Here is a 7,347-nt window from a genome sequence, read left to right on the forward strand (position 1 = left end):
CTGGGCTTTTGGTGGAAATGACACACAACCAGCAGCATGATGTCCGCAAGAGTGGAAACGTGGCGGGGGGGGGGGGGGGGGGGGGGGGGGGGGGGGGGGGGACAAGAAGGCGACAAGTTGTTATTCTATTGGTATGTACTGTCTCTTTATAGTGTTTTAAAGATTGTTCTTTCAAGTTCATCTTAGAACGTAGGATTTTATTTCCAAAGTGTAGTAAATCTTTCCTTTCTCACAGCAGGGTGTTCACATTACAAGGCTGCAATTTTTATCTCCCATCAACTGCGCTTTTGGTGGAAATGACACACAACCAGCAGCATGATGTCCGCAAGAGTGGAAACTTGGCTGGGGGGGGGGGGGGGAACAAGGCGACAAGTTGTTATTCTATTGGTATGTACTGTCTCTTTATTGTGTTTTAAAGATTGTTCTTTCAAGTTCATCTTAGAACGTAGGATTTTATTTCCAAAGTGTAGTAAATCTTTCCTTTCTCACAGCAGGGTGTTCACATTACAAGGCTGCAATTTTTATTTGCCCATCAACTGGGCTTTTGGTGGAAATGACACACAACCAGCAGCATGATGTCCGAAGGAGTGGAAACGTGGCTGGGGGGGGGGCAGGGGGGGGGGGGGGGAACAACAAGGCCACAAGATGTTATTCTATTGGTATGTACTGTCTCTTTATAGTGTTTTAAAGATTGTTCTTTGAAGTTCATCTTAGAACGTAGGATTTTATTTCCAAAGTGTAGTAAATCTTTCCTTTCTCACAGCAGGGTCATCACATTACAAGGCTGCAATTTTTATTTGCCCATCAACTGGGCTTTTGGTGGAAATGACACACAACCAGCAGCATGATGTCCGCAAGAGTGGAAACATGGCTGGGATGGGGGGGGGGAGACAAGAAGGCGACAAGTTGTTATTCTATTGGTATGTACTGTCTCTTTATAGTGTTTTAAAGATTGTTCTTTCAAGATCATCTTAGAACGTAGGATTTTATTTCCAAAGTGTAGTAAATCTTTCCTTTCTCACAGCAAGGTGTTCACATTACAAGGCTGCAATTTTTATCTGCCCATCAACTGGGCTTTTGGTGGAAATGACACACAACCAGCAGCATGATGTCCGCAAGAGTGGAAATGTGGCTGGGGGGGGGGGGGGGGGGGGGGAAACAACAAGGCGACAAGTTGTTATTCTATTGGTATGTACTGTCTCTTTATAGTGTTTTAAAGATTGTTCTTTCAAGTTCATCTTAGAACGTAGGATTTTATTTCCAATGTGTAGTAAATCTTTCCTTTCTCACAGAAGGGTGTTCACATTAGAAGGCTGCAATTTTTATTTGCCCATCAACTGGGCTTTTGGTGGAAATGACACACAACCAGCAGCATGATGTCCGCAAGAGTGGAAACGCGGCTGTGGGGGGGGGGAACAAGAAGGCGACAAGTTGTTATTCTATTGGTATGTACTGTCTCTTTATAGTGTTTTAAAGATTGTTCTATCAAGTTCATCTTAGAACGTAGGATTTTATTTCCAAAGTGTAGTAAATCTTTCCTTTCTCACAGCAGGGTGTTCACATTACAAGGCTGCAATTTTTATTTGCCCATCAACTGGGCTTTTGGTGGAAATGACACACAACCAGCAGCATGATGTCCGCAAGAGTGGAAACTTGGCTGGGGGGTGGGGGGGGGGGGGGGGGGGGGGAACAAGAAGGCGACAAGTTGTTATTCTATTGGTATGTACTGTCTCTTTATAGTGTTTTAAAGATTGTTCTTTCAAGTTCATCTTAGAACGTAGGATTTTATTTCCAAAGTGTAGTAAATCTTTCCTTTCTCACAGCAGGGTGTTCACATTGCAAGGCTGCAATTTTTATTTGCCCATATACTGGGCTTTTGGTGGAAATGACACACAACCAGCAGCATGATGTCCGCAAGAGTGGAAACGTGGCTGGGGGGGGGAACAAGAAGGCGACAAGTTGTTATTCTATTGGTATGTACTGTCTCTTTATAGTGTTTTAAAGATTGTTCTTTCAAGTTCATCTTAGAACGTAGGATTTTATTTCCAAAGTGTAGTAAATCTTTCCTTCCTCACAGCAGGGTGTTCACATTACAAGGCTGCAATTTTTATTTGCCCATCAACTGGGCTTTTGGTGGAAATGACACACAACCAGCAGCATGATGTCAACAAGAGTGGAAACGTGGCTGGGGGAGGGGGGGGGGGGGACAAAAGGCGACAAGTTGTTATTCTATTGGTATGTACTGTCTCTTTATAGTGTTTTAAAGATTGTTCTTTCAAGTTCATCTTAGAACGTAGGATTTTATTTCCAAAGTGTAGTAAATCTTTCCTTTCTCACAGCAGGGTGTTCACATTACAAGGCTGCAATTTTTATATGCCCATCAACTGGGCTTTTGGTGGAAATGACACACAACCAGCAGCATGATGTCCGCAAGAGTGGAAACGTGGCTTTGGGGGGGGGGGGGGGGAACAAGAAGGCGACAAGTTGTTATTCTATTGGTATGTACTATCTCTTTATAGTGTTTTAAAGATTGTTCTTTCAAGTTCATCTTAGGACGTAGGACTTTATTTCCAAAGTGTAGTAAATCTTTCCTTTCTCACAGCAGGGTGTTCACATTACAAGGCTGCAATTTTTATTTGCCCAACAACTGGGCTTTTGGTGGAAATGACACACAACCAGCAGCATGATGTCCGCAAGAGTGGAAACGTGGCTTTGGGGGGGGGGGGGGGGGGGGGAACAAGAAGGCGACAAGTTGTTATTCTATTGGTATGTACTATCTCTTTATAGTGTATTAAAGATTGTTCTTTCAAGTTCATCTTAGGACGTAGGACTTTATTTCCAAAGTGTAGTAAATCTTTCCTTTCTCACAGCAGGGTGTTCACATTACAAGGCTGCAATTTTTATTTGCCCATCAACTGGGCTTTTGGTGGAAATGACACACAACCAGCAGCATGATGTCCGCAAGAGTGGAAACGTGGCTGGGGTGGGGGGGACAAGAAGGCGACAAGTTGTTATTATATTGGTATGTACTGTCTCTTTATAGTGTTTTAAAGATTGTTCTTTCAAGTTCATCTTAGAACGTAGGATTTTATTTCCAAAGTGTAGTAAATCTATCCTTTCTCATAGCAGGGTGTTCACATACAAGGCTGCAATTTTTATTTGCCCATCAACTGGGCTTTTGGTGGAAATGGCACACAACCAGCAGCATGATGTCCGCAAGAGTGGAAACGCGGCTGGAGGGGGGGGGACAAGAAGGTGACAAGTTGTTATTCTATTGGTATGTACTGTCTCTTTATAGTGTTTTAAAGATTGTTCTTTCAAGTTCATCTTAGAACGTAGGATTTTATTTCCAAAGTGTAGTAAATCTTTCCTTTCTCACAGCAGGGTGTTCACATTACAAGGCTGCAATTTTTATTTGCCCATCAACTGTGCTTTTGGTGGAAATGACACACAACCAGCAGCATGATGTCCGTAAGAGTGGAAACGTGAATGGGGGGGGGAACAAGAAGGCGACAAGTTGTTATTCTATTGGTATGTACTGTCTCTTTATAGTGTTTTAAAGATTGTTCTTTCAAGTTCATCTTAGAACGTAGGATTTTATTTCCAAAGTGTAGTAAATCTTTCCTTTCTCACAGCAGGGTGTTCACATTACAAGGCTGCAATTTTTATTTGCCCATCAACTGGGCTTTTGGTGGAAATGACACACAACCAGGAGCATGATGTCCGCAAGAGTGGAAACGTGGCTGGGGGGGGAACAAGAAGGCGACAAGTTGTTATTCTATTGGTATGTACTGTCTCTTTATAGTGTTTTAAAGATTGTTCTTTCAAGTTCATCTTAGAACGTAGGATTTTATTTCCAAAGTGTAGTAAATCTTTCCTTTCTCACAGCAGGGTGTCCACATTACAAGGCTGCATTTTTTATTTGCCCATCAACTGGGCTTTTGGTGGAAATGACACGCCACCCGCAGCATGATGTCCGCAAGAGTGGAAACGAGGGGGGGGTGGGGGGCACAAGAAGACGACAAGTTGTTATTCTATTGGTATGTACTGTCTCTGTATAGTGTTTTAAAGATTGTTCTTTCAAGTTCATCTTAGAACGTAGGATTTTATTTCCAAAGTGTAGTAAATCTTTCCTTTCTCACAGCAGGGTGTTCACATTACAAGGCTGCAATTTGTATTCGCCCATCAACTGGGCTTTTGGTGGAAATGACACACAACCAGCAGCATGATGTCCGCAAGAGTGGAAACGTGGCTGGGGGGGGGAACAAGAAGGCGACAAGTTGTTATTCTATTGGTATGTACTGTCTCTTTATAGTGTTTTAAAGATTGTTCTTTCAAGTTCATCTTAGAACGTAGGATTTTATTTCCAAAGTGTAGTAAATCTTTCCTTTCTCACAGCTGGGTGTTCACATTACAAGGCTGCAATTTTTATTTGCCCATCAACTGGGCTTTTGGTGGAAATGACACACAACCAGCAGCATGATGTCCGCAAGAGTGGAAACGTGGCTGGGGGGGGGTGGGGGGGGGGGGGGGGGGAACAACAAGGCGACAAGTTGTTATTCTATTGGTATGTACTGTCTCTTTATAGTGTTTTAAAGATTGTTCTTTCAAGTTCATCTTAGAACGTAGGATTTTATTTCCAAAGTGTAGTAAATCTTTCCTTTCTCACAGCAGGGTCTTCACATTACAAGGCTGCAATTTTTATTTGCCCATCAACTGGGCTTTTGGTGGAAATGACACACAACCAGCAGCATGATGTCCGCAAGAGTGGAAACATGGCTGGGATGGGGGGGGGGGGGGGGACAAGAAGGCGACAAGTTGTTATTCTATTGGTATGTACTGTCTCTTTATAGTGTTTTAAAGATTGTTCTTTCAAGTTCATCTTAGAACGTAGGATTTTATTTCCAAAGTGTAGTAAATCTTTCCTTTCTCACAGCAGGGTGTTCACATTACAAGGCTGCAATTTTTATCTGCCCATCAACTGGGCTTTTGGTGGAAATGACACACAACCAGCAGCATGATGTCCGCAAGAGTGGAAATGTGGCTGGGGGGGGGGGGGGGGGGGGGGGAAACAACAAGGCGACAAGTTGTTATTCTATTGGTATGTACTGTCTCTTTATAGTGTTTTAAAGATTGTTCTTTCAAGTTCATCTTAGAACGTAGGATTTTATTTCCAAAGTGTAGTAAATCTTTCCTTTCTCACAGCAGGGTGTTCACATTACAAGGCTGCAATTTTTATTTGCCCATCAACTGGGCTTTTGGTGGAAATGACACACAACCAGCAGCATGATGTCCGCAAGAGTGGAAACGCGGGTGTGGGGGGGGGGGTGTGGGGGGGGGGGGGGCGGGGGGGGGGAACAGGAAGGTGACAACTTGTTATTCTATTGGTATGTACTGTCTCTTTATAGTGTTTTAAAGATTGTTCTTTCAAGTTCATCTTAGAACGTAGGATTTTATTTCCAAAGTGTAGTAAATCTTTCCTTTCTCACAGCAGGGTGTTCACATTACAAGGCTGCAATTTTTATATGCCCATCAACTGGGCTTTTGGTGGAAATGACACACAACCAGCAGCATGATGTCCGCAAGAGTGGAAACGTGGCTTTGGGGGGGGGGGGGAACACGAAGGCGACAAGTTGTTATTCTATTGGTATGTACTATCTCTTTATAGTGTATTAAAGATTGTTCTTTCAAGTTCATCTTAGGACGTAGGACTTTATTTCCAAAGTGTAGTAAATCTTTCCTTTCTCACAGCAGGGTGTTCACATTACAAGGCTGCAATTTTTATTTGCCCATCAACTGGGCTTTTGGTGGAAATGACACACAACCAGCAGCATGATGTCCGCAAGAGTGGAAACGTGGCTGGGGTGGGGGGGACAAGAAGGCGACAAGTTGTTATTATATTGGTATGTACTGTCTCTTTATAGTGTTTTAAAGATTGTTCTTTCAAGTTCATCTTAGAACGTAGGATTTTATTTCCAAAGTGTAGTAAATCTATCCTTTCTCACAGCAGGGTGTTCACATACAAGGCTGCAATTTTTATTTGCCCATCAACTGGGCTTTTGGTGGAAATGGCACACAACCAGCAGCATGATGTCCGCAAGAGTGGAAACGCGGCTGGAGGGGGGGGGGGGGGGGGGACAAGAAGGTGACAAGTTGTTATTCTATTGGTATGTACTGTCTCTTTATAGTGTTTTAAAGATTGTTCTTTCAAGTTCATCTTAGAACGTAGGATTTTATTTCCAAAGTGTAGTAAATCTTTCCTTTCTCACAGCAGGGTGTTCACATTACAAGGCTGCAATTTTTATTTGCCCATCAACTGTGCTTTTGGTGGAAATGACACACAACCAGCAGCATGATGTCCGTAAGAGTGGAAACGTGGCTGGGGGGGGGGAACAAGAAGGCGACAAGTTGTTATTCTATTGGTATGTACTGTCTCTTTATAGTGTTTTAAAGATTGTTCTTTCAAGTTCATCTTAGAACGTAGGATTTTATTTCCAAAGTGTAGTAAATCTTTCCTTTCTCACAGCAGGGTGTTCACATTACAAGGCTGCAATTTTTATTTGCCCATCAACTGGGCTTTTGGTGGAAATGACACACAACCAGGAGCATGATGTCCGCAAGAGTGGAAACGTGGCTCTGGGGGGGGGGGGGGGGGGGGGGGGGGGGGGGGGGGGGAACAAGAAGGCCACAAGTTGTTATTCTATTGGTATGTACTGTCTCTTTATAGTGTTTTAAAGATTGTTCTTTCAAGTTCATCTTAGAACGTAGGATTTTATTTCCAAAGTGTAGTAAATCTTTCCTTTCTCACAGCAGGGTGTCCACATTACAAGGCTGCATTTTTTATTTGCCCATCAACTGGGCTTTTGGTGGAAATGACACGCCACCCGCAGCATGATGTCCGCAAGAGTGGAAACGAGGGGGGGGTGGGGGGCACAAGAAGACGACAAGTTGTTATTCTATTGGTATGTACTGTCTCTGTATAGTGTTTTAAAGATTGTTCTTTCAAGTTCATCTTAGAACGTAGGATTTTATTTCCAAAGTGTAGTAAATCTTTCCTTTCTCACAGCAGGGTGTTCACATTACAAGGCTGCAATTTGTATTCGCCCATCAACTGGGCTTTTGGTGGAAATGACACACAACCAGCAGCATGATGTCCGCAAGAGTGGAAACGTGGCTGGGGGGGGGAACAAGAAGGCGACAAGTTGTTATTCTATTGGTATGTACTGTCTCTTTATAGTGTTTTAAAGATTGTTCTTTCAAGTTCATCTTAGAACGTAGGATTTTATTTCCAAAGTGTAGTAAATCTTTCCTTTCTCACAGCTGGGTGTTCACATTACAAGGCTGCAA

This window comes from Schistocerca cancellata, chromosome 12 (assembly GCF_023864275.1).
Source record: "Schistocerca cancellata isolate TAMUIC-IGC-003103 chromosome 12, iqSchCanc2.1, whole genome shotgun sequence".
NCBI lineage: Eukaryota > Metazoa > Arthropoda > Insecta > Orthoptera > Acrididae > Schistocerca > Schistocerca cancellata.